Genomic DNA, 27,259 nt, shown 5'->3' on the forward strand with positions numbered 1-27,259 from the left:
AGTGTATCTTCTTCAAAACTTGATTCACTACTTCTTTCCATGCTTGTCTTAATGATGTAATGTGATGATGGTATGGTGAACAATGATAATGGGTGGGGACAAAGAAGATGAGTATGAAGAGATTTTGTAGATGTGAAGTGGAGTAGGGGAATGAAGGGAAAGATTTAGGAAACTAGGGTTTTGACTTATGAGGGACTTAGGGTTTAATGAAGGGAATTAGTTTCTTAGGGGAATAGGGAAAGGGAAAATGGAATTAATGGGTAGTTTTAGGGCAATGAAGTTTGGGAAAAGGGACAAAGGATGTTGGTTTTGTAATGAAGTGAAAATTTTGCAATGAGGTGAAAATGTATGAAGGCAAGCTAGGGTTTTGATTTTAAGAAGCAAAACTCATGAACAAAACATGAAGAAGACTAATTTCAGCTCAAGATCAATGAAAACTTACTTGTAGGAGTGAAATGAAACATTTGGGAGAGTTTGGGATAAATTTGAGTGATTTTGGAAACTCCCTGGCCAATGCATAGTGCACTGAGCCCAATGCGCAGTGCCTGCCTGATGCGCAGTGCCTGCCTGATGCGCAGTGCCTATGTAATTTAACACTGGCAAAAACTATCTGATGCGCAGCGCCAACCCTCTGATGTGCAACACCAGGCAAACTTGCTGCAAATTTCAGGTTTTCTTCCTCCTTTGCTCAATTTCCCTTCAAAACACGATTTTGGCTCTCTATTTGACTTTTTGCACAATGAAAGGAGTAGCTAGCATGAATTTTCTTTATATATGATACATTTTAATTTTTCTCCATTGCAAACCCACTTTTATAAAGTCTTAGTCACTTTTTCTCAAAAACTCTGTTTTTCATTTGAAGTTTCACTTTTTCTTGACAATTAGATGGACTAATTCCCTGGTGCTTTTGTTTTTGCAGTGGCAGGAGTTGGCAAGGTGACCAGGAACAACTGCTGAGCTTATTACATATAGAAACACTTAAATTACATTAAATTTTTACAAAAAATAGAAAAACACTGTTTTCACCTCAAAACAGAGTTTTGAGGTAAAAAATATTTATTGAGCATGTCATAACTAAATTTATGATTTTATGAACTCCTTTATCCTCCTCATGTGCCTACTGACCTTTTTATTCAATTTTGGATGACCATGATGACAAACCCTAGACCTAGTGAAACTAAACCCTAAAACTGAATGAAATGAACTGAAGTGACTATAAATGACTGAAAATAGGTTTTGAACAAGCCAGCAGGTATATTACATGAGGGAAACTGAAATGAAACCACTATCATCAGTAAATCCATGATCTAATGGAATGCAGCTGATCGAATGAGACACCTAATATGCGTGCAAAATAGCAATTTGATCACTAATGGAAGTGTGAAGACACTGACACTAACATATCCAATCAGGAATGAAATGACAAATCAATAAGGACACTATCACGGTAATAATTTCATAATGGAAGTCATAAGAGAGCACATGAGAAAGAAAGTACTTCTATGATTAGTGTTGGTTGCAAATGAGATGGAATATTAAGGGAAAGAATCAAGGTTGGAAGGGAATCAATGTAGATCACATAGAATGCTCAAAGCACCAATGATGGTACAAGAGGATGTGAAAATAATTAACCATATAACATAGTCTCTATAAGGCTAAGAACAGAAGACATACATGCAACAATATGAAATGTTGGAATATTGATTGAGGAAGTCAATCTTGAGACTCAATTGGCCAAGGAAGTGGAAGTTAGGGAATTTACGTCAACATGAGATATGGCTAGGAATGTATAATGGCCAAGAGTGACTTTATTGGAAAATTCCTAGAAGGAAAAAGATTATACACAATGAGAAGAGTGCAAGAATAAAAGGTTCAACCAAATTAAAATAAGACAAGGACCATTGTCTACATAAAGCGACTAGCTATAGGATGGTAGCACTAGCGAGCTACATTGGTTGAATACACAATTTCCAACTTGTGCTATAACAACCCTGGTGAAAATTTCATGTAATAAAAGTTAATAAAGGTAAAATAAGACCACGGTTAATGGAAACTTATTCCAAGCTGAATTTTGGGCAAAGATATCCTAGTCGGCATCTCTAAATTGTTGAGAATGCAACAAGAGTATGGAGCTTAGTGGAAAGAAGTCGCCTTCACTAAGTGGGCCCGCAGGCTATTTTTGGCACAAAGTATATTTTTAGACTATGTCTATTTTTAGACATATGGATCATGGTCTATGAGTTGCATGATGCTATTAGTGGATGATTGGTCATGTTGGTAAAAATAGATGGACTTCTATTTTTAGACTGCCAGGCTAAAAATAGAACAGTCGAATATTATTAGCTCTTAATAATATTTGGGCTATAAACATTATCTTATCCTCTTGGAGCACTTCAGTTCGAGCTACGGATGTGGCACACGCAACTGTCAGAAGGAAATATGCTTTTCTTATGGGTCAGTTGAGCTATTGCATGATGGACTTCAGTTAGAACTCAAGTGGTTGAGTTTGGTTGAGTTGATTGAGGAGTTGATGGAGTTGTGTTCAGTTTGACTTCGTTGAACTAGTTGTATTTAGTATAACTGTAGAATACACTAGTGATGAGTGATGTGAATTAATTGTTAATTAATTCACTAATTATTAACTCATAAAGCAACTAAAGAATACATCAGTTAACTCAGTGCATGGACAGTTCAGTGGAGACAAGTGTTAGAGGTGAGTGAAAGGGCAAGATAGCTGTCAGTTGTGGCTATAGTTGTGCATGAGATTTGCACAATCAATGATGGAGATTGCCAATGAGGATTGCATGGCTCAGCCAAGGGAAATACGAGTTTGGATCAGCCATTCTCATCTATTCTCATGCAGGATTGCACAGTGGAGGCAGGCAAGCAGCAGAGGAGATTTGAACCTGTGATTGATTCAGATCTGAGCTAGTTTTGTCTGTAACAGGTGGAGATAGTACTGAGTACTTGTGAGGAGTATTGTACTATGTATTGTTACATGTTCTTAATCATTATAATATACAGATAGTGTGGGGTTTTCAGTTGTATGCTTTCCCCGGATTACCTACTGTGTTAATGTGCGCATGTGATTGATGTTTCATTGTTTTTAATTATGAAAAATTGATGATCAACGTAGAGGAGGTTATGTATTATGCATGCATTCCGCAATAGTGTATAATCAGGATAATCTATGTGAATAAGTGTCATATTATTCAAAATTTCTACATGGTATCGGAGCGAAGTTGATCATCAGATCTATTATTCAGAAAGTGATTACATTTTATTTCTTTAGGCGGAGTCTGTAATCGGGCTAGGTAGCCTCTGTATTCATCCTTCTTTTGGAATTTGAGATATCCGGTAAAAGCCCATATAGTCAATCTCTGTACGAGAAATAGTTTGTTCTCACAAATTTTAGATCAGAGGCGGTTGAGTTTTGAGCTGGTGGAATTCAAATTTGCAGCAGTGTTTTCTTGGTGTCAAAGTTGAAATGTCTTTCAACGGATTGTGATTGGAGTATGCTCTTGAGGGCAGCTCAAATTATATTGCATGGAAAGACAGGATGGAGGCGGTGTTAGATGATAATGGGCTGAAGGAGTTCATATAGGCTAAGGTCCCAAAGCCTAGTGATGCTGCTGAAGCTGTGGCTTGGCAAAAGAAGACAGCTAAGTGTCATAGGATTCTGTTGGAGGGCATGAAGGATCACATTGTGTCCAGCCTGCATGGAAAGGCTTCTCCATACTTGATGTGGAAAGCATTGATAGATCTATTCCAAAGCAAGAGCGACCAGAGGAAGTTGGCACTCAAGGATAAACTCAGAAACATTAAGTGTGAGAATGGAGACAGTATGCCCAGGTATCTCACAAAGTTCACCCAATGTCGGGATGAGCTGGGAAGTGTGGGGATGACTATCGATGATGAGGACTTGGTGAGCTTGACTCTCCTTGGTCTTCTGAAGAGTTGGCATTCCTATCAGGACTCTGTCAATGGTCAGGAGAAATTGCCAGGATGGGAGAGACTTTGGTCGGATCTTGTGCAAGAGGAGATCAGGTGGAATACCAGGGACGGATCTTCATCAAAGGCATCTGATGAAGAAAATTGCGCTTTGGTTACCAAAGCAAAGAAGGGGAAGGAGAAGGGTTCTCTTTCCGAATCCAGTTCTTCCAATGATGGGAAGAATATTGACAAATCGGAAGTGAGATGCTTTCGTTGTCATGAGGTGGGCCATTATGCTGCAAATTTTCCACGGAGGAAATCCAAGAAGGGATCCGGGGAAGGATCTGAAGGTGAGGCACTTGCTTCACAGTTTGAGTTGGATTTCACACTCTTCGCATGCATGGTTTCATCCATGGTGGGAAGTGGTTGGTTTCTTAACAGTGGAGCTTCTTTCCACATGACCGGTGACAAGAGTTTGTTCAGTACTTTGTAGGAGAATGATCTCCAGATACTCATAGCGATGGGTAATGATGAGAAGTATAATGTCTCAGGTGTAGGCACGGTTATTTTTTAGAGGGAGCATGGAGCTCGCCTTACCTTGACCGATGTCAAGTATGTACCAGGACTGGAGAGAAACTTGGTGTCGATCGCAATGCTGGAAGACAAAGGTTGTGATGTAGTCTTCAGTAAGGGAAAGGTTTTCCTTAGACACATCATCACTAGACAGGTGAAGCAGATTGGTTCATGGGTTAAGAACCTGTATGCTCTTGAGGTTCAAGATGCATGCAAAGCCTTGAGCAGTGAGGCAACTGATGGAGACTTGGTGGTTGAGAGGGAGCGTATATTACCTCTCAACATGCAGAGCCAGAAGAAGTCTCATACGATTGTGGAGGAGCCACGATTGGTGCAACAGCTTCAGGAGGTTGTGGAGCAGCCACAACAAGGGAAGCTGAGAGGAGATCGAGTAGAGACATATACTCATGCAGAGACCTCCAGTAGGGGGAAACTTCGAGCCAGGTGGGCTGAGGGATCACATGCAGCCATACCTCCAGGTAGGAGGTGGGGTGATGTGGATTGATCGTCCCAAGGAGGAGGGGCAGGATCCTTGAGGTACCCAACCTCTTGGATGAGACCTTGCTATGGAAGCCCCGATGTGGAGTAGTAGGAACTGACTGTTTGGGTAGAGACAGATGCGGATGGAGCGGCAGAGAGAGCGACAGTGTAGGGAATCCCAGGACAGCGCATAGCTAGCAGGCTGCAGCAATGCGAGAGGCACAATTGTTTTGCATAGTGCTAGGTGGCACAGAGAGGTGTGCAATGGTGCGAGATGCATGGAGATGTTGCAGTAGCGCAGATGTCAGAGAGGGAGCACTTGTCAGCAGTAGGTAGAGCTTCAGCATCAGAGTATGTTCCTAGCCCAACGGAGTGGTCAGTTGGGAGTGTTTTTGTTCCAAGTGTTATTGGAGCAAGTGGACCGGGCAAATGTGTTGCATGCAGAACATTCCAGAGTTGTAGGATAGGGGTTGCTGATAATCCATATCTTGTTGAGAGGGAGTGTTGGGAATGCAACAAGATGATGGAGCTTAGTGAAAGAAGTCGTCTTCACTAAGTGGGCCCGCAGGCTATTTTTGGCGCAAAGTCTATTTTTAGACTATGTCTATTTTTAGACATATGGATCATGGTCTATGAGTTGCAGGATGCTATTTGTGGATGATTGGTCATGTTGGTAAAAATAGATGGACTTCTATTTTTAGACATATGGGCGGAGTCTATTTTTAGACTGCTAGGCTAAAAATAGAACAATCGAATATTATTAGCTCTTAATAATATTTGGACTATAAACATTATCTTATCCTCTTGGAGCACTTCAGTTTGAGCTACAGATGTGGTACATGCAACTGTCAGAAAGAAATACGCTTTTCTTATGGGTCAGTTGAGCTATTGCATGATGGACTTCAGTTAGAACTCAAGTGGTTGAGTTTGGTGGAGTTGATTGAGGAGTTGATGGAGTTGTGTTCAGTTTGACTTGGTTGAACTAGTTGTATTTAGTCTAACTGCAGAATACACTAGTGATGAGTTATGTGAATTAATTGTTAATTAATTCACTAATTATTAACTCATAAAGCAACTAAAGAATACATCAGTTAACTCAGTGCATGGACAGTTCAGTGGAGACAAGTGTTAGAGATGAGTGAAAGGGCAAGATAGTTGTCAGTTGTGACTATAGTTGTGCATGAAATTTGCACAATCAATGATGGAGATTGCCAATGAGGATCGCGTGGTTCAACCAAGGGAAATACGAGTTTGGATCAGCCATTCTCATCTATCCTCATGTAGGATTGCGCAGTGGAGGCAAGCAAGCAACAAAGGAGATTTGAACCTGTGATTGATTCAGATCTGAGCTAGTTTTGTGTGTAACAGGTGGAGATAGTACTGAGTACTTGTGAGGAGTATTGTACTATGTATTGTTACATGTTCTCAATCATTATAATATACAGATAGTGTGGGTTTTTCAGCTGTATGCTTTCCCCAGATTACATACTATGTTAATGTGCGCATGCAATTGATGTTTCATTGTTTTTAATTCTGAAAAATTGATGATCAACATAGAGGAGGTTATGTATTATGCATGCATTCTGCAATAGTGTATAATCAGGATAATCTCTGTGAATAAGTGTTATATTATTCAAAATTTCTACATAAATGTGTGTTTTGGCTAAGGAAAATTGGCAAAGGCTAAGGCAAATGTATTAAAAGGAAAAAAGGAATTGTGGAACATTTATTTATGAAAATAAAGGAAATTAGGACAAAATTAAGTTGAAATCTCATAGGTTGCATGTGAGGAGGAAATTGAAGGAAAATAATGGAAAATGACGAAATTAGAGGCCTCATGCATAAAAAGGCTTCTGAGGATCAGTTCATGGATTTTGTCAAAGTTGAAGTTTAGATCTCTCTCATTACCCTCCCTCTCTCACTCTCTTGGTCATTTAGAGTTTTCTTGGATCACTCTGACTTTGGATCAAGGAACGAAAAGCAAGGAAAGGAAAAGGAAGGCAAGCAAGGAACAAGAAAAGGAAAGTAGGATTAAGTAACTTCAGCAAAAATATTTGCAGGTAACCTTTTACATGTGTGATTTTCTTGCTAGTTTGGACATGCATGGATTTGCATGTTGGTGTTTGGTTCTCTTGTTGTCAGTGGCATGGTTTTTCTGGGTTATGACAACGGTTTTCATCCTAGTGTTATAGCAACATTTATGACCCTTGGTATTTGTGATGCTTGTTTTATGGCCTAGGGAAACCCCTCCTTCCAAACTTGGTCCAAATATTTTAAAAACAATGTTTTATTCCCTGTATGCTACTTTTCCTTGAGATAAAGGCATGTACACATGGGCTAGTCAATACCCGACTTGTGTATATGTGTTAAAACACTTGAAAAAATTAAATTTCCTTAATTATGGGTGGAGTTCACGGTTTTTACCTGTTGATTACCTCCTATTGCCCGTGGCCCAACTGTTTCCCAACTAAAAAACTAATTGGGAGAAGTAACTATAAATAGACTTCTATAGGAAGGCCTTAAGGAGGAGAAGAGATAGAGTTATTATACTGAGATTATCCCTGACTGAGTCTAATGTATCCCTGTGCCTCATGCACTTCCCCAAGCTTTAGGAAACCCTTGTTTCCTTGATTATAGATATTTTCCCTCTTGCTTGAGATATCATGGTGTTGGTTACGGAAGAAGATTGTTGAAGGATGGGATAGGATGAATCCAGAGGATAGTTCCACTTGGAGCTGGAAGAAGAAGACTCAGGTGAATTATCTCCATGTTATTTATAGCTTACTGCAATAAAGGAAATGTTGCCTTGTTTCCGAAAATAACTTCGTTTATGCATCAAATCGTGTTGTAATTCATGTATGAATGTTATTTTGATGTATAACTGATCATTAGTTTATATGATATAAATTTAAATTTCATGAATATGCTTTACCTCTATATTGTTATGTATGTTCAAATTGAATGACTTTTCGGTCTGAAGACATTGGGAGTTGCAGAGGGTCTGAACCCTGCGGGACCTACTCGAACGAAGGAAATCTGTGTATGGTCGCTCTTACATAGTTTGTTTATATAAGCATTTTTCCTAAGTCGTATGAGTATTTCTTGTTGTAGTCTGCATCTGCTCTATTGGGGTTCTAACCCAGAGCCCTAGGGTACTTATTCCTGTAACCGAGTTGGCGACTCCACTGGGGATGGAACCCAGAATCTCTGGTTTTCTCAGACCACTGGGGATTTCTTGGATATAGTTTTACCATCTGAAGAAGAAATTTTTGAGGCAATGATGGGTGTAGATCGACCATGGGAAGATTTACATCATCGCTCATATTTTCTTCCTTCATTGCATGAAGCTGAATCTAGGTTCTCCAATATGCTTACTAGCGATGTTTGTACAGTTTCAAACCATTTAGCTCTAGCACGGTTATCTGCCGAAGGTAATATGTCGGTTATCTCGAGAACTGTACCTATAAACATCTCTAGGAATCCTAACATTATAGAAAATGTCTTCATCGGAGCTAATTGTTCCCCTGAAGAAATTCAAATTTACACTGACCTATTTAAAGAGTTTCAAGATGTGTTCGCTTGGTATTATGTTGAAATGCCTGGAATTGATCCATCTATAGTCTAGCATGAGATCAAGACGTACAAAAATGCCAAACCTATTCGTCAGAAGCTTCGACCGGTCAATCCTCGGAAAGCAGCAGCTATTAAAGCTGAAGTTGAAAAGCTGCTTAAGGCGGGTTTCATATACCCCATTCCTCTAACAGAGTGGGTTTCCAATCCAGTCCTGGTAGATAAAAAGCAAGGAATGATCCGAGTATGTATCGACTTTAGGGATTTGAATAAAGCTTGTCCAAAAGAAAATTACCCCACACCTTTTATTGATCAACTTGTTGATGAATGTTCAGGTAATGAAATATTTTTTTTCATGGACGAATTCTCTGGTTACAATCAAATTACTATCTGTCCAAAGGACCAGCACAAGACAGCCTTTATATGTCCCTGGCACATGTTTTCATACAAGAAGATGCCTTTTGGTCTTAAAAATGCTAGAGCTACTTTTCAGTAGGCCATGTCTTATGCTTTCCACGACATCAAACTTGTTATCAAAGCATATTTGGATGACTTAGCTGCTCGTTCTCGAAAGGGAATCGATCATCCCAGCCACCTTCGATTAGTTTTTGAGAGATGTCATTTTTATAAAATCCGGTTGAATCCAAATAAGTGTGTTTTTGCGGTCACATCTAGTCGGTTGTTAGGATTCATTGTATCAACTGAAGGGATTCGAGTTGATCCTTTCAAGGTTGAGGTAATAATTCAGTTGCCTCCCCCATCTTCCATTTTTCAACTTCAAAGTCTCCAAGGAAAGGAAAATTTTTTGAGAATATTTATAGCAAATTACGCCAAGATTACCAAAGGATTTATGCATTTTCTTAAGAGAGGAGTTCCATTTTTATGGGACAACTTTGCACAATGATCTTTTGATGCCTTGAAGCAAGCATTAATCTCTACTCCATTGTTGAGTCCACCAGATTATGGTAGATATTTCCTTTTGTATCTCATTGCAGCAGAATCAACCACATGTATGGTTCTGGTTAAGGAGGATGATGCTCTTAGTGAGCATGTGAGCTACTACTTGATTCGAGGCTTAGTAGGTCCTGAGCTACGCTTTTCTCCTATCGAGAAATTGTCCTTGGCATCTATCCATGCTATCCAACAGCTTCGTCATTATATTCTGCTACATAAAACGTTCGTCTTAGTGGTGGTCAATCCTTTTTAGTTTGTCCTCAGTAGGCGAGTTATTGGGGGAAAATATAATTAAACGATTGTTATTTTTCAAGAATTTGATCTCGAGTTCCTTTCAGCCAAATCTAATAGGTCATTGGTTTTTGCGAAATTAATTTCCGAGCTGCCTTGTGAGGAAGCCATTGTTTATGAGGAAAATTTTCTCAAAGAACATTTATTCCTCATTTCTTCACAAGATCCCTGGTACGAAGATATCATTATATATATCCAGATCTCGAAGTTCCCACCTGTTTCCTCCAAGGATGAGCATCGAAAGTTACATCAACTTGCCAAAAACTATGTTATCATTTGTGATACATTATATCGCAGAGGGGTTGATTCAATCCTTAGGCCTTGCTTAACTTTAGAAGAAGCAGAGTCTGTACTTAATGATTGCCACAGTGGAGCTTGTGGTGGTAATCAATCAGGGTTTGCAACAGTCAAGAAAATTTTGCGTGCCAGCTAATTTTGGCCTTCAATTTTCAAATATTGTATTGAAGTGGTCAAACGTTTCCACCCTTGTCAAATTTATAATAGAAAAATGCACGTGCATCCAGCTCCACTTTTTCCTATTATCACTATCGGTCCATTTATGAAGTGGGGCACTGACTTTACTACTTGTAATCTGCCTTTGCTGGTGAATCACAAGTACATCATTGTGGCCATAGTCTACTTTACGAAGTGGGCTGAGGCCATGCCTACTTATAAAAATGATAGTGAAACAACAACCTTGTTTCTCTTCAATCACGTTATTTCTCGATTTGGTATCCCAAGAGAGATTGTCACTGACCATGGCAGTCACTTCCAGAATCAACTGATGACCGAATTAGCTCTCAAGTTGGGCTTCCAGTAGGAGAATTCGTCTCCATATTATCCTCAGGGCAACAAGCAAGTCGAAGCCGTGAATAAGTCCCTCAAGACTATCCTACAAAGGACAATTGAAAAAAATCGCTCCAATTGGCACATCATGTTGTACCCGTCACTCTAGGCATATCAAACCTCGGTGAAGACTGCCACCGGTTTTACTCCTTTTCAATTAGCTTATAGGCTAGAATATATTTTTCCTATCGAATATGAAATTTCGTCCCTTAAGATAGCTGTAGAACTTCTTCCAAAGAAGTCTAATCTCAAAGAATGCCTCGTTCATTTGGAACATCTCAATGAGTAGCATCGAGAAGCCACCATATTAAACGAGGCCCATAAGAAGAGGGTTAAAAATCAGTATGATAAAGTTGTCCATCCTCAGGTTTTTCCTGAAGGCGATCTTGTCTTGGTCTATGACGAAGACAAGGATGCCCTGGGGGCAGGAAAATTCAAGTCTATGTGGTATGGTCCCTTTGCATTCAAGTAAGTTTTGGAGAAAGGGGCCTATGAGTTAATTGATTTTGAAGGAAACAAGCTGGTGGAGCCCCAGAATGGGCTCTACCTTAAAAAGTATTTTGCTTAGCTTTTGGCCGAGTAATTGCTTGTTTGTATGTATTGTATTTTTGCACATATTCGTCAGGAATTTTGTGAGATCGATATTTTTTTATCTGCTTTGGCAAGTGTTGATGGATGATTTTGTATATTTTGGATTCGCTGATGGTGCTAGTCGGCACACTTGGAATCTTGCTTCTATAGCTTGGGTGATTTATTATCCATCTGGCCAGTTGATGGTGTCAAGGGGAGTATGTATTGGTCTTGCTTTGAATAACATTGCCAAATATACTGCCGTTATTAATTTACTATCTGAAGCAATTTCTTATGGGATTGATTCATTGGTAGTTTATTTAGACTCACAGCTGGTGGTGTCACAATTAAATAGTATTTATCGGGTTTGTGATCCTTATTTATATCGCCAATTTTTTAGGGTGAGAATGTTGCAACGATCATTTATTTATATTACATATGTTCACATTCCACGATCTGAGAATTCATTAGCAGATTCTATTGCTAATCAAACATTAAATTGGCATATTAATCATTCATCAAATTAAATAAACATGAAAAAAATTGAATTTGTATAGATATCATAAAATCGCTTGTATATAGATAAAGTGTTCAAAAAAATAATATACAAAATTGGGACAAAATGCTGTCAAAATTTGAGTTCATGCCCATAATCATGTCCAGTCTATCTATCGACCCAGTTCAGGATGAGCGGCTAAAAAGTTAACTACTACATTGGCTACACGCCGAAGTATGCGGACCTAGTCCCATGGTACCCCTACCACGTAGCACTTCATCTCATCAGGTAGATCCTCTATGGCTATCATAGGTACCTGGTGAGTCAATCTCACCAAGTTTCTCTGAATTGCATATAAGACTCTCTCTGTCTCAGTTGTTGCCTCTTCAGCACCTCTTCTGTGATGCCTGTGCCTCAGAAATCCATCTGGTCTCATTGGACCCACATTTGGAACATGGTCATTTTGTCATTATTTTGTCTCATCAAAAATATTTCTAAGTTCATTTCATATCAAAAAAACAAAACAAAAAACAAAAATATTAAAAATTTACGAAAACTTTAAAAAAAAATTACCTATGTCTCCCCATGTTGCATTTGGTGGCAACACCAAGTTGGGATCTCCTCGGAAATCCATACCAGCATACGGGTAGTCGTCAACTGTGATGATCTGTTGATCCCACCAGGTGACAAAATCATCATCAAAAGTCATCCTAGCCACGTCCCCGCCTCCAAGGTGTTTCATCAAGTCAGCCCATGTACCCATCCGAGGATCTCGAGGGCTGCTGATAGAGACAGATACTTTGGGACATAGCCTAGGTACCTTCTCGAAGAAGAATGAGCATAAAATAGTCCCATATCCAAAGTTCTTTGTCTGACCCTTCTGAATAGAGGTCAATTTGCTCTTCATGTTGGTCAAGAGAAGCGTGCACCACTCAAAAACCGTGGTAAGGCATTCCACTGGCAGGCTCATGGACACTCGTGAAGCCTGGTGCAGTCAAGCTGATCCATTTACCCTCACAATGGTAAATAGCAGAATCCTCAAAGATAAACTTTCCACGTGTTTGATTGGAATCTAACTTCCAATCTTCTCTGGGTGTCCAGGACAGTATATATGTACATAGTCTTCTACTGAAAGACTACTTCTTGTCTTGCCAGTCGAATGCACAACCTCCCCTCTTCGGGAGGGACCTGTAATAAAGTAGATATCTTCAACCTCAATCCATAGAGGCATATAATCTATCATGAAGGCATCATCCTCTCCACTCCAGTAGTGGATCAGCAGTTCAAGCAGGCATGTGTTGGCTTTCATGTTTGGCATTTTGAAGAATTTCAATAAGCCACAGCCTCTCAATGCATCTAGTGCATTTTGGTCATTCATTACCTCATTGTCAATTGTGGTATGCTCTCTTTCTCTCCATGTGATGGTCATCCTGAAAAAATTTGAGTTTCAATCATTAGTTTTTGTGTTTAAACTTTAACTCACGTACACGCGGGTTCCCTTTACACACAGTCGTGTGTAGGGCCATCGTATACGCGGGTTGATCACATCCAACCCACGTGTACACAAAGTTGGATTTTTGGGCATAAATTCCCACGATGAAATCTTTATGAAAACTTCCAAAAACTATCGCAAAACATTGCAAGTATGATTTGGGGGTTACCTAATAACTTCGTTGCAATTTGAACGGTCCAATTGTTCAGAGGCAATTTTTCTCGTTTTTGATCCACAGCTCTTTGCTCCAAATAGAAATAAAAAAACTGTGAGTCAAAAGTCATTATATAACTTTGGAATTGCAAAATATTTTTTCAAAAATTGATTTTTGTCTCATGGATTTTTGACTTATGGGCTTGGATTGTCAAGAATCGGTTATTTTTCAGGATATTTTGGAGACTTCTTCGAGATTTTATTTTGGTCCCATGACCGCTGGCCCATCATGGAACATATCGTTCACTCACTGGAATATAGGTTAGGGAAAACCATTTTTTCCATTGCATCTTGCATACTAGCCTCCATTCAACAATTCATTAGCCATAGGGTTAACCCCATCATATCTTGGTTAGAAAACCATGTTCACTCACCAATTTTTAAATCATGATGCAATGGTAGAGCCATCCTTTACATGGGCATCTTAGTTAGAACCTCGCTAACATTGGTTGCCCATGCTGCTATACTGAGTAGGCTCGGGAGTCCTCTTTAGTCCTGCCATTACTTGTGTGTTGAAGACACATTCTCCTTTCTTATGTGCTGATTTATGGCCTTATACCCTAGAAGCTCCTTTGTGTTGAGTTGTACTGTTGCATTGTATTTTGACTATTTTCACCCTTTGGCCTTGAGCCAGCTTCACTTGGACTTGTGTTTAAGCCACTTATTTGACCATGTCTTCTACAAAATCAACCATGCAATCACCTAGATTCTACAACTTGACGCATCCTTTGACCCGTGGAAAGAACATCCCTTTGAGTGTCCTTGACCAATTTCGCCTCCCAGCATTGAGCATAGGAATGTTCCTATCCCAGGAACTAGATCATCTGTTTCTCTGACACTTGTTCTTTCCACTGTACTATAGCATTCTTTTATTCTTTTTCCAGCTTAAAGAAAAAGACAAAAAAATTATACATTCCAAAAAGAGCAAGAACGGGACAACATTTCCATATTTTTTTGGTAGCTAGAGTCAATCATGTGGCCTTTGAACAAATCACTCAAAAGAACATCTCTCCTCCATTTTGGGTGGGATTTAGTTTGACTTAGGTACCCCTTAACCTTGTTATTGAGTCAGTACTCCTCCAATTGGTTACCTATTCCAATCATATGGAGAGTTTTCTCATGCCTCCTGCATGACGAACTTATACAGAGTTATAATATGCTACCATATAGTCATCATTGAGTCGTGCATTTGTTCAAGGGAAGTAAGCCTGAGTCGGCCTCTTTGCGATGTCTCTTGTCCTATTTTTCAGTCATCCATCCCTAATTGTCAGTGTCATGCTTGTCATCACATCAGTTATATTGTTCCTTTGCTCGTGCTAGTTTGAGATGGTCTCCATTGACTTCTTGCTGGCAAGTCTTGTCCTTATCGATGACGACATATTGCTCTGAGGGCAGGCCTAGAGCTGCACCCTGGCCCTATTTTCATTGTTGATATGTCACCTTGTGCTCAACATCGATCAGTATCATGGGTCTTTGACTGAGTCGTTTCCCTTGTGTTCGACATCATCTTTCATTATAACACATTGGGATTTATGCAATTCCTTGGTTTCCATTTGACCCTATTGGTGGATTCCTCGCCTCTGTGTCAGCTTTCATTATTGGTTGGTTCATAGGGTTTCTATCATGCACTAGCTACATCTTTTTTACACTGGAAATGTGCTTCGGTAGGGTTACTACATATTTTTCATCTGATTCCTTCCACATTATTGGCCTACAGGTTACACTCGTGGTAGATTCATGAAGGATGCCTTAATGCCTTCCTTCTAGCAGATCTTTTCCTACTGACTATAGTTCTTTTGCTCAGGGACAAAGATCCAGAGTCCATTTGGTAGTACCTTGGGGTTTGCGGTCATCAGTGGCAGATTCCTTCACTATCGACAGTGGGAAACCATAGTTGTCCCCTGATTGATAGATTATTCCAAGTGTTCGACTTTAGCTCATTTATTCGCACTTGTTAGATTGTACTGGGTAACTTGACTCTCATTTTCATTATCGGTGAGTAGTCTCACGTTTGTTAATGGTATACATCAATGATAGTTAATCAAACAATTTCTCGCGTGGTCGACCTTAGATCATTTATTCCCATTGTGTAGAAATGTACCACAGTGGTCGGTGAAGACCTCACGTTTCATCAGCATGTCTTGGTTCACTTGCCAGTTGCTCATGTTGCTGCCAGTTGACACCATCCACTGTATTTGTTACAGTTCTTCACAACAACATCTTATATGTTGGCATCCAAGTTGCGAGGTAGTATCATTTTATTCCATCATGATCATTTGGTATTATTGGGATTAGTTTTTGACATCAGTGATTAGCTTCATCCTTAAACTTTATTGATCATCTTCTTATATATGATATTCAGACATGTACTTTTTTTATCACGATCAAATGACCCATTATGTACTTTCAGTTCTTTGTACTTGTATACATATTGGATCTGCCTGTTTTTTATATGCGGACATGCTTTACCTTCTCTGAGCATGGGTATGCCCACCTCAGACAACATTTTCTTTCTAATCTCTTTTTTATGGCTTGGCAGGATGAATTCTGGTGAAGTCCTTCTTAGTTTTGACAAGATTCTTTCCATACACTTAATACATTTCGGCCATCATGTACCCCTTCTGACCTCATATATTAGGGGGCATTTGTTATAGCACCATTTATCACCCTTGGTATTTGTGATTCTTGGTTTATGGCATAGGAAAACCCCTCCTTCTAGACTTGGTCCAAATATTTTAAAAACAATTTTTTATTCCCTGTATGCTACTTTTCCATGAGATAAAAGCTTGTACACACGGATTAGTCAATACCCAACCCACATATATGTGTTAAAACACTTAAAAAAATAAATTTCCTTAATTATGGCTAGAGTTCACGGTTTTTACCTTTTGATTACCTCCTATTGCCCATGGCCCAACTGTTTCCCAACTAAGAAACTAATTGGGAGAAGTATAAATATACTTCTATGGGAAGGCCTTAAGGAGGACAAGAGGCATATTTATTATACTGAGATTATCCCTGACTGAGTCTGATGCATCCATGTGCCTCATGCACTTCCCCAAGCTTCATGAAACCCTTGTTTCATTGATTATAGATATTGTCCCTCTTGCTTGAGATATCATGGTGTTGGTTATGGAAGAAGATTGTTGAAGGCTAGGATAAGACGAATCCGGAGGATGGTTTTGCTTGGAGCCAGAAGAATAAGACTCAACTGAATTCTCTCCATGTTATTTATAGCTTATTGCAATAAAAGAAATGTTGTCTTGTTTCCGAAAATAGCTTTGTTTATGCATCAAATCGTGTTGTAATTCATGTATGAATGTTAGTTTGATGTATAAATGATCATTAGTTTATATGATATAAAGTTAAATTTCGTGAATATGCTTTACCTCTATACTGCTATGTATGTTTGAATTGAATGATTCTAAGGTCTGAAGAACATCGAGAGTTGCAGAGGGTTTGAACCCTATGGGACCTACTCGAACGAAGGAAATCCGAGTATGGTCACTCTTACATAGTTTGTTTATATAAGCATTTTCCCTGAGTTGTATGAGTATTTCTTGTTATAGTCTGCTTCTACTCTGTTGGGTTGTACCCAAAGCCCTAGGGTACTTATTCACCTTGCCTTTTTTCAGATGTCATGGTATGTTGGGATGTTTATCTTAGTTTTGAGCTTTGGTTTTCCAAATGGATTTCAGAATCCAAGGTGGAGGTGGTCTCAAGTTCCATTCCCAAAGGCCTAGGAATCCCTTGACCGGTTTTCATGAAAAACACGGTAAATCCTGAGGGAGATGTCTCGGTTTAGGGCCTAGTAATCTGGTTTTGGATCACATTAAGCCTGAGAGAAAAGGAGATGGAAAATTCATTAGGGATAGTGATGGATTCCGAATGGCATTCCAAGTTTATTTAGGTTGTGATTGGAGCACAACTTTTGGTGTGATCATGGTTTGATGAGGGTGGAGGTGGTTAGACCTCTAGATTCCCTTAGTTGTTCTTGGATTCATTGTTCTATGAGATCCCACATTCATGCTTGGAACATGGCACGGGGGTGACTGGCTAAAAGAGAGATTTGGTTCAACCATGTCTATAGTCGGGTGGTACATGGAAGTCCCGAACCTGGTTGGATTTTCCTATGGTTAATAAAAGCTAAGTTATCTTACTTTTTCACTGATTTATATGTGAATTTAATGGTTGTATTATCTCTTATATTTATATGCTTTGATGCTAGTTATAAGCATGGTTATGTGGCTAGTTCATGTCATGGTTATTTCATGTATTTACTTGTAATTGTTAAATAGATGGATGCAAGACCTAATTGATGATATAGTAAATCAATGGAGAATGAGGTGATCCTTCTGCTTATGTTTCATAAGTTCTTTTAGTCATTTATGTTTTGTCTTGTATCCTAGACCTGTAGGTTACATTGATGCTAAGTGTTTGACATAATGTCAGTCCCTGTTGGGGATGCTCAGGCCTAATCCTAAGGTTTATTTTGATTGATCATCATTGTTATCATGTCTTTAATTAATTCTAAAGGTTGTAGAAAGTTTTGGGTAGAGGCTGAGATTCTAGGCTAGAACAATGGGTCAAATCTTAGGATTGCTAGCATAGGTCTGCTGAGAAAATTCCACAGTCGATGCCACAAAGGCCTATGAGACTGACTTTGAGTTGTCGGTCATTTTCTTTCTTATAGCATGAGAGCGACTCTGGGTTAAAATGCTTAAATCATCAGTGGGACCTAGGGACAAACTGTCTGAGTGGATGACATGTCTCCTAAGGGTTTTGTTACTGATGTGGATGGGTTTGTTTGATGAGTTTCGTCGATTCCATTTCCTTAAACTCACCTAGTAGATTGAATCCCTTAGTAACCTCTCTCATCACATGTTTGCCCCGCTAGCTGGTTGCTTAGGTGAGCCTGAGAGGAGGGGGTGTTACACATTGGTATCAGAGCATGGTTCACCCCTTGGACTGGATAGGCAATGTGTGTTGGTCATGCATGCATGTGAGTTGAATGTGCGTCTCTTACAGTTGTGTTCAATGTGCTTGTTGCGTTGCATCATGTTGATCATGGTTGCAGTAAGGTTATGATGATGAACTTGATGTGATTTTTTGGAATGTAAAGTCAAAAGTATCCAACCGATGACTTGATTATATGCAACTTATACGTAGCTTGATTATATGTAGCTTGAGTACATCCTAGTATGTTGGGTTGCACTTTTGATTGTTTGACTACATGTATCAGACTTGAAGGTTGCTTACAAGAATTGATTGCTTATACTCAACTACATGCAGTTATGCATATGTGTAGTTTATTAGGGATTGCGTATGCATGTTGATGGTTGCATGTGGAAATGTGTACATTGGAATAAAAATTATTGTCATGCATAAGGTCATAACATGCATTTTTTATATGGAATTTCATTGATGAAATGACCCTACCTAAAAGGATGTTTATGTGTGGATGCATTTATTCGAGAGATGTCTATATGTTATTATGATTATGTTATATATGTATCAAGCTGATTTGATGATATTGAAAACAAGGTATCCTCCCTGAATTATGCTAAGGTATGTTGATTTATTGTAATTGGTTTAGCTGACATAGTATGCCTTGCAGAAAAGAGATCAAATGGCTAACAAGGTAGTAGACTACATAGAATATCCCTGTGCATCAGATGAGTAGTGTGGTGTGGGGAATTCTTCTAATTTGGTAGACACATTGAAAAGCTTGCAGGAAGAAATAAGGAGTTGCAAGGCGGACAATGATAAAATTATGCAGGCACAAGAGAAACAAGCAGAGGTGAATGCAATACTACTTCATATTTTGTCAGAATTGGAGAGATGGGGGCCACTTCAAACCAACCATGTGCAAGGGCAAAGAACAAATAGGGCACATGGCAATAGGTCTCCTAGTAGACACAGGTATTATGGTGGGCACAAGTAAGATAGATCTAAGACGATCAAATATGGCAGGTTGTTGGACACTCCGGATTGGAGAGGTACTTGACATAGGTATTATTCTAGTTTTGGTTCTAATAGGCATCATGATCATCATCACTATCACCCTTACAATATGAGTTCAAGAAAGTGAATCCACCTACCTTTGATGGAGAGCTGAAGAAATCGTAGGATGAAGAGGCGTGGTTGCTTGGTATGAGGAAATTATTTAGATTGCATGATTATTCAGAGAACATGAAAGCAAGGAGAATCCTTTTCAATCTCAAAGGTAAAGTGGATATTTGGTGGGAAGATGTCAAGAATGTCAAAGGTATACATGAGAAGGATTTGACTTTGCATGTATTTGAAAGGCTCTTCAAAAAGAAGTACTTGTTGGAGAGGTATTATGATGATAGAGCTAAGTATTTTTCTAAGTTGCAGGTCAGTTCTATTAAAGACGAAGAGTATATTATCAGGTTTTTGGATTTGTTGAGATATGTCCCTTACCTCAAGGAGAAGAGGGCCAAGGTTCATATATTCATCAGTGGACTTCTAGTAGCATACAGAGACCAGATTGAGTTCAATGAGCCTAGATAATTGGAGGAGGCCATCCAATATTTGAAGCATTTTTATGAGTAGTGGAAGTTCAAAGTTGATTCGAAGTGTGAATTGAAATGAAATGGGAAAGCTAAAGGAAAATGGCCACCAAAGTGAGGAAGACCTCAAGATACAAGTGAGAAAGAAAATGCAGTTGCTTACAAGAGATTCAATACAACTAAGAAAGGACGTGGAGAGAAACAAGCTAGAGACTGTGGTAGAGAACCATTATAGTGTTGGATATGTGGTAAGGATCATCATAAGAAGGATTGTTTGTAATATTATAGTGGTGATAGACCGAAGATATACAATGTTCAGGAGGCGCATACAATGGGCGATGTTGGTCATAGCATTCCTCATATCTATGCAGTTGTGGACAACAGGCAGGCAGATCATCAGGAATCGATCATTGAGATGGACGGTAAGATTTGTGATCAAGTTATTTCTATTTTGATTGATCCTAGATCTGACTATATTTATATTAATCCTGACCTGGTTGATAAGTGTGGTTTGGGAAAAGAACTGCATGCAAAATTTTGGTTCGTATATTTGGCTACAAGTACAAAGAAGCGAGTTCACCATTGGGTAAGGTCTTGTGCATTTGAGTTAAATGGTATGCCTACAACAACACAGTCAAATGTGTTTCCATTGGGATCATATAGCATGCTTTTGGGTATGGATTGGATATACCTTCACAGAACCAAAGTGTATTTCTTCGACAAGACCATTGAGTGTATAAATGATAGTGGTGAAAAGAGGACCTTGCAGGGAAAGAAGAAGCCTACATCAATGAGGATGGTTACCACTATGTAGGCTAACCATAGTTGTAAAAAAGGTTGTGTGATGTTTGTAGTGCACATTTCTAATGACAAGGGTAAGGACGTTGAGGATGCAGACGTGTTGAGAAGGTACCTAGTTTTGCAGTAGTTTCAGGATGTATTCCTTGAGGAAATTACAGAGTTTCCACCTCATAGGGAGGTAGATTTATCTATTGAGTTAGTTTCAGGGGTAGATCCAACATCAAAAGCACCTTACAGGATGAGCACACCTTAGTTGGTTGAGTTAAAGTTAGAGTTGAAGGAAATTTTGGACAAGGGGTACATTAAGCCGAGTCTATCACCTTGGCGTGCACTAGTGTTGTTCATGAAGAAAAATGATGGTAATTTTAGATTTTGCATTGACTACAGGAAGTTGAAAAAAGTAACAATCAAGAAGAAGTAACCTTTGCCAAGGATTGATGATTTGTTCAATCAGATAAAGGGAGCAATAATGTTCTCTAAGACCGACCTGAGATCAGGATACCATCAAGTATGCGTCAAGGAAGAGTATATCTTCATGACTGTGTTCAAGACTAGGTATGGGAATTATGAGTTTTTTGTTGTTCCATTCAATTTGAATAATGATCTAGATACATTTATGTGTTTGATGAAGAGTCTGTTTCATCCTTATCTAGACAAGTTTGTTATTGTATTCATTGATGACAAACTGGCATATTCTAAAAATGAGGAAGAGCATGTTGAATATTTAGAAGCAATGTTGAGGTTGCTAAGAGAGAATCAGTTGTATGCTAAGATTAGCAAGTGAAGCTTCTCTCAGACTGAGGTACACTACTTAAGACATGCAATCTCCAAGGAAGGCATTGTATTAGATTCAGAAAATACAAAGGCCATCATGGAGTGGCAAGCTCCTAAGAATGTAGATGAGGTGAGATCATTTATTGGATTGGCAAGTTACTACTAGAGGTTAATCAATAAATTATCATGCATTTCATATCATATCACATCATTCCAGAGGAAGGGTAAGAATTTTGAATAGACAAAGGAATGTGAGGCTAGTTTTGAGTAGCTTAAGTAGCTATTGACACATGCACCAGTGCTAAATATTGCAGATCCAGAAAAGGAGTTTGTAGTGTGTATAGATGCTTACAAGAGAGGAATTGGTGGAGTTCTCATGCAAGAAGGATAGGTAGTGTGCTATGAGTCATGGAAATTGAATGAGCATAAGTAGAACTACCCAACACGTGACCTTAAGTTAACAGTGATCATACATGCATTGAATAAGTGGAGGAACTATCTTCTTGGCAGGAGATTTGTACTGATGCGCGATCACAGTGGGTTGACGTATTTGTTTGACTAGCTAAATCTAAATGCCAGGAAAGCTAGATGGTTGGTCACTCTTAGCGAGTTTGACTTTGAGATTAGATATATCAAAGGGAAGGAGAACCAGGTTGTAGATGCTCTTAAGAGGAAGGTATAGGTAAATCATATAGTAGCTATGACCTCTTATGGGACACAGTTACATGATAGAATCTTGCAGGCGGGACATCAGGATGAAAAATACATGGAAATCGTGCACAGGTTATAGCAAAGTATAGGTACATGTGATCAGGATGCAGACAATCATCTCACGGCATATGGTTTGGTGGGATTTAGGTATAGGATCTATGTTACAAATTGTTGTGAGATAAAGAAACTTATCTTGAGAGAGTTTCATGTCAAGCCATACTCGAGTTATCTAGGATGTTAACGGTGATAAAGAAGTTTTACTATTGGCCAAATCTAAAGAAGGAATTGATAGAGTTTGTGGGTAGATGTTCATATTGTCATCATATCAAGAAAGAATGTAAGCATCCATGTGGTTTACTATAGCCTATAACAACTTAGGAATGGAAATGGGAGGTCATTTCCATGGATTTCATTACAGGTATTCCAAGGAAAGTGAAACAACATGATTCTATTATGCTCATGGTTGATAAGTTAAGCAAGGTAGCTCACTTCATTCTAGTAAAGATTACATATTCAGCTAGTGAGGTAGCACAGGTTTTCATCAGAGAGATACTGAGATTATATAGTGTTCCAGAGAAGATTATATCGAACAGGGATGTAAATTTCACTTCCAAGTTTTGGAAGGAGCTATTTGCAAGATTAGGTATAGAGTTGGCCTTCAGTTCAATTTTTCATGCACATATAGATGGACATATATAGAGAGTTAAAAGGATTTTGGAGGATATATTGAGGATGTACGTGATACACTAGCAGAGGAAATGGGAGGAATATATTCTTTTAGTTGAGTTCGCATGCAAAAATGGCTATAAGGAGATGTTGAGGATGAACCCTTTCAAGGCATTGTATGGGCGGAGTTGTAATACTCCTATCAACTAGATTGGTCGAGTGAACAAGGTAGTTATTGAACCGAATATGCTAGAAGACATGGAGCAGGAAATGCAAGGTATAAAGAGGAATATGAAGGTAATGCGGGATAGGAAGAAGAGATATGCGGATCACGTCAGGGTATTCAAGGAGTTTTAGGTTGGGGAGCATGTATATTTTCACATCAAGCCCAAGAAAATATCTTTGAGGATTGGTTCATGTGCCAAGTTGGCACAACAATATTGCATGGCTTTTGAGACCGTTGAGAGAATTGGACCATTGGCATATTGACTTGCACTGCCTCCAATAGTGAAATTCCATGACATTTTCCATATTTCATTGCTTAAGAAGCATATAAAGGATGTTGATCATGTTATTGACTGGTCTGCATTACAGGTGGAGCAAGAAGGAGAGTTCCAGCCGAAACCATGGTGCATATTGCAGTGGAAACATCTCATGCTCAGAAACATAGCCATAGATAAATTTAAAGTGAAGTGGAAGCACTTTGGGCCTAAAGAATCTACATGGGAGATGGTGGATCAGATATTGGCCCTGTATCCTTCATTGTTTGTTGGTTGAGGCAAAGCACTTTTGGTTTTATGCTTGTATATGTTTAGCATATATCTTGTTGATGTTCTGGTATATGTATGTATATGTTTATGGATGTAAATAGGTCACCACGAGCTAAGTTATAAAGATCCAATAAGCCGTATGGGTGTCATATTATTATGGTTTTTATATTCTCATGTTGTCGTGATGTTTTTCTTTCAAGTATTTCTTTCAATGTAAATACTACAACAAGCTAAGTTATAAAGCTCCATGGGCAGTATGTTTTCTTTTAAGCGATTTTACTGAGGTCATGGTGTAGTTTAACATTGAGGATGGTTTTCCCTAATAGGGAGGGTTCTGTAATAGCCCTGGTGAAAATTTCATGTAATAAAAGTTAATAACGGAAAAACAAAACCACAGTTAAGGGACACTCTAGCCAATAAGACCAAAAAACTAAACTCACTGAGAAACTTCAACCCCAGTAACAATTCTATTCATTCCCCTTTATATCAACAAGTGCCTTGCGCTCTTCCCAATCCTCGCATCCATGAAAGAAGCAACGCGCAGATTCTGCACCTAGATTCAAACCTGGAGATGAATTCATCCAGCAGCGCGCAGTATATTAACGCATCTAGTAAAGTGTTGGGTCCAAACATAAATATAAGCCTGAGCAGTAATCCCTCCTATAGAAATTCGGAGAAGCTTATTAACCCTCCTACGCAAGTGGATGGTCAGAACTCTAAAGAGGAATACGCTGGTCAACCTGCAACACAGTTCAAAGTATCAGGCACGCAGTTTAAAGTATCAGGTACACAGAAGCATCGTAATCTTACACAGATGGACCACGTACCTACGCAGATTGAAAGTATGATCCCTACGCACGAGCATGCAGGTCAAACATCCTCACAATCTGAAGATCTAGCACAGATTGACCACGTTGTAAGTCTTGTTCCTGCGCAGATTAAAAGTTTTGTTCCCACGCAGGTAACTCGTGATCTAGCCTCCACGCAGTATGATCAGGTCTCCACGCAGCATAAAATTGAACATATGCCCAGCAAAGAATCGTTGGAGTCGGTTGGAACAGTAAAAGAGGTAGCCACCCATTACAATTCCAGCACCCTTTCTATTAACTCGTCTCAGCTAAATAAGAAAGCCTTTCACACAGTGGATTGTGGCCAAAGTAATAACTCCTCTAATTCTCTTCACCTCCTTAGCAAAAATTCGACAGTAGTAAACCTCTCTCAGCTAGTGTTAGATGACAACCTAAAACTGCTTCTTGAAAAAGGTTTAAACTTTGCAGTATCCCCATCCAAAATTCCTATATATGACATCATAAGTAACATTGAAGTCAGTATAAAAAACAATAACCAAAACAAAGCTGAGGAAATAAGGCAAGATGTCTCCAGAATACTTAGAAATGCCAGACCTCCCCCCAGCAACATATCCAAAGAAGAAGCTATAGCCCTAAAAAACATCAAAAATAACAAAAACATTATAAGCTTAAAAGCGGACAAAGGTAATTCCACTGTCATCATGAATAGGACTGACTATGAGCATAAAATGGAAGAACACTTAGTAAACAGTGGTTGTTATAGAGTTTTAAACAAAGACCCTAGCAGCAAAATTCTTCGCCAAGTGACAAAATTAAAAACTCCTCCCTTGATACCTCCATTAAGAAAAAAAAATAATTCCTAATAATGCCATCATCCCCAGAATTTATGGAGTGCCAAAAATCCATAAATCTGGCGTTCCATTAAGACCTATAGTGAACACTATAGGATCCCCCACTTATTGGTTAGCTAAATATCTAGCAAGCAAACTCAGACCTTTAGCTGGGAACACTCCCTCGTACATCAAAGATTCCTCTTCCTTCATAGAATGGATCAAAAACCTAGAATTTAATGACAATGACCTAATGGTTAGCTTTGACGTAGTGTCTCTCTACACCATGATTCCAGTAGATGAAGCCTTAGAAGTATTAAAGAACATTACAGACTTAGAAACAGTGGAACTTATAAGCATTTGCCTTAAATCTTCATACTTCAGTTTTAAAGGTAAAATTTATGAGCAAACCCATGGTGTTGCAATGGGTTCCCCATTATCCCCATTGATTGCCAATCTTTACATGGAACACTTTGAGCAAATGGCCCTTAGGTCTTTCCCCTTTACCCCTGAAGAATGGAAGCGTTTTGTAGATGATATCTTTGCTAAATGGAGCCATGGCTTGGATAGGCTCAAGGAATTCTTATCCCATATAAATAGCCTCTCCCAACACATAAAATTCACCATTGAAATTGAGCAAGACAACCAGCTCCCCTTCTTAGATGTCCTCCTCACCAAGAAAGATGGCAAGCTAAGCCACCAGGTCTTCAGGAAGCAAACGCACACTGACAAGTATCTTCATGCAAACTCCCACCACCATCCTAAGCAAAAAATGGGTGTCATCAAAACCCTAACCTCCAGAGCCTCTAGAATCTCCGACCCAGAACATCTAGAGGAAGAACTTATCCATCTCCATGAAGTTTTTGTAAACAATGGCTATCAACATCACACCATCAGCAAAATTATTAAAAATTCCTTAACCAATAAACAAAACAAAAAGAAATCATTTGATAACCCTAGAATATCCCTTCCCTATATCAAAGGAACCACTGATAAAATTGCCAAAGTTCTCGCTAAGCATAACATTATGGTAGCTTTCACCCCCCCTAACACCATAAAAAACATGCTTGAATCTGCAAAAGATGCAATTGACCCAAAAAGTCACAAAGGCGTTTATTCAATTCCCTGTTCGTGCGGTAAAGTTTATATAGGGGAAACAGGGAGATCCTTTGGAGTAAGATTAAAAGAGCACATTAGTGATATTACTAGAAATAGGTCTGATAAATCAGGTCTTGCAGAGCATGCTTGTTCCTCCTCTCACTATATATGCATGGAACAAGCTAAATTAATCCACAAGGAAGACCACTATTTAAAAAGAAGAATTAAAGAGGCAATAGAAATTGAAAAATCTTCTAATAATATGAATAGGGATGATGGTCTTAAACTAAGTAATACCTGGAAACCCTTGCTAGACAAAATAAAGTAACTTTAATTTATACAAATTCTCCCTTAAGACAGCATTTACAGCTCAAAAATTAAATAAATTAAAATTAACATATATATATATATATATATAAATGCATAAATTAATAACTATATTCTATTAATTAATTAATTAAAATTTAAGCTAAATTTAAAATTAATTTAATTAATTAATTAAATTGATTTTATTTTAAATTTAGTTTAAATTAATTTTATTTTTAAAATAGTTTTAAATTTATTAATTAAACTAAATTTAAAAATTAATTAATTAATATAGTTTTAAATTTATTAATTAAACTAAATTTAAAATTAATTAAATTAATTAATGAATTAATTAATTAATTAAATTGATTTTATTTTAAATTTAGTTTAAATTAATTTTATTTTTAATTTAGGTCAAATTAATTTAGGTAAATTTTATTTTTAATATAGATTTAAATTTATTAAAAAAAAAAAAAATTAAAACAAAATTAAAATTTATTTAATCCATTTATTAATAAATTGATGAAAATCAAGCCGACCTCT

Source organism: Pinus tabuliformis, chromosome 1_1, assembly GCF_031772625.1.
Source record: "Pinus tabuliformis cultivar Carrire ecotype Pingquan chromosome 1_1, CPIR1, whole genome shotgun sequence".
Taxonomy (NCBI): Eukaryota; Viridiplantae; Streptophyta; class Pinopsida; order Pinales; family Pinaceae; genus Pinus; species Pinus tabuliformis.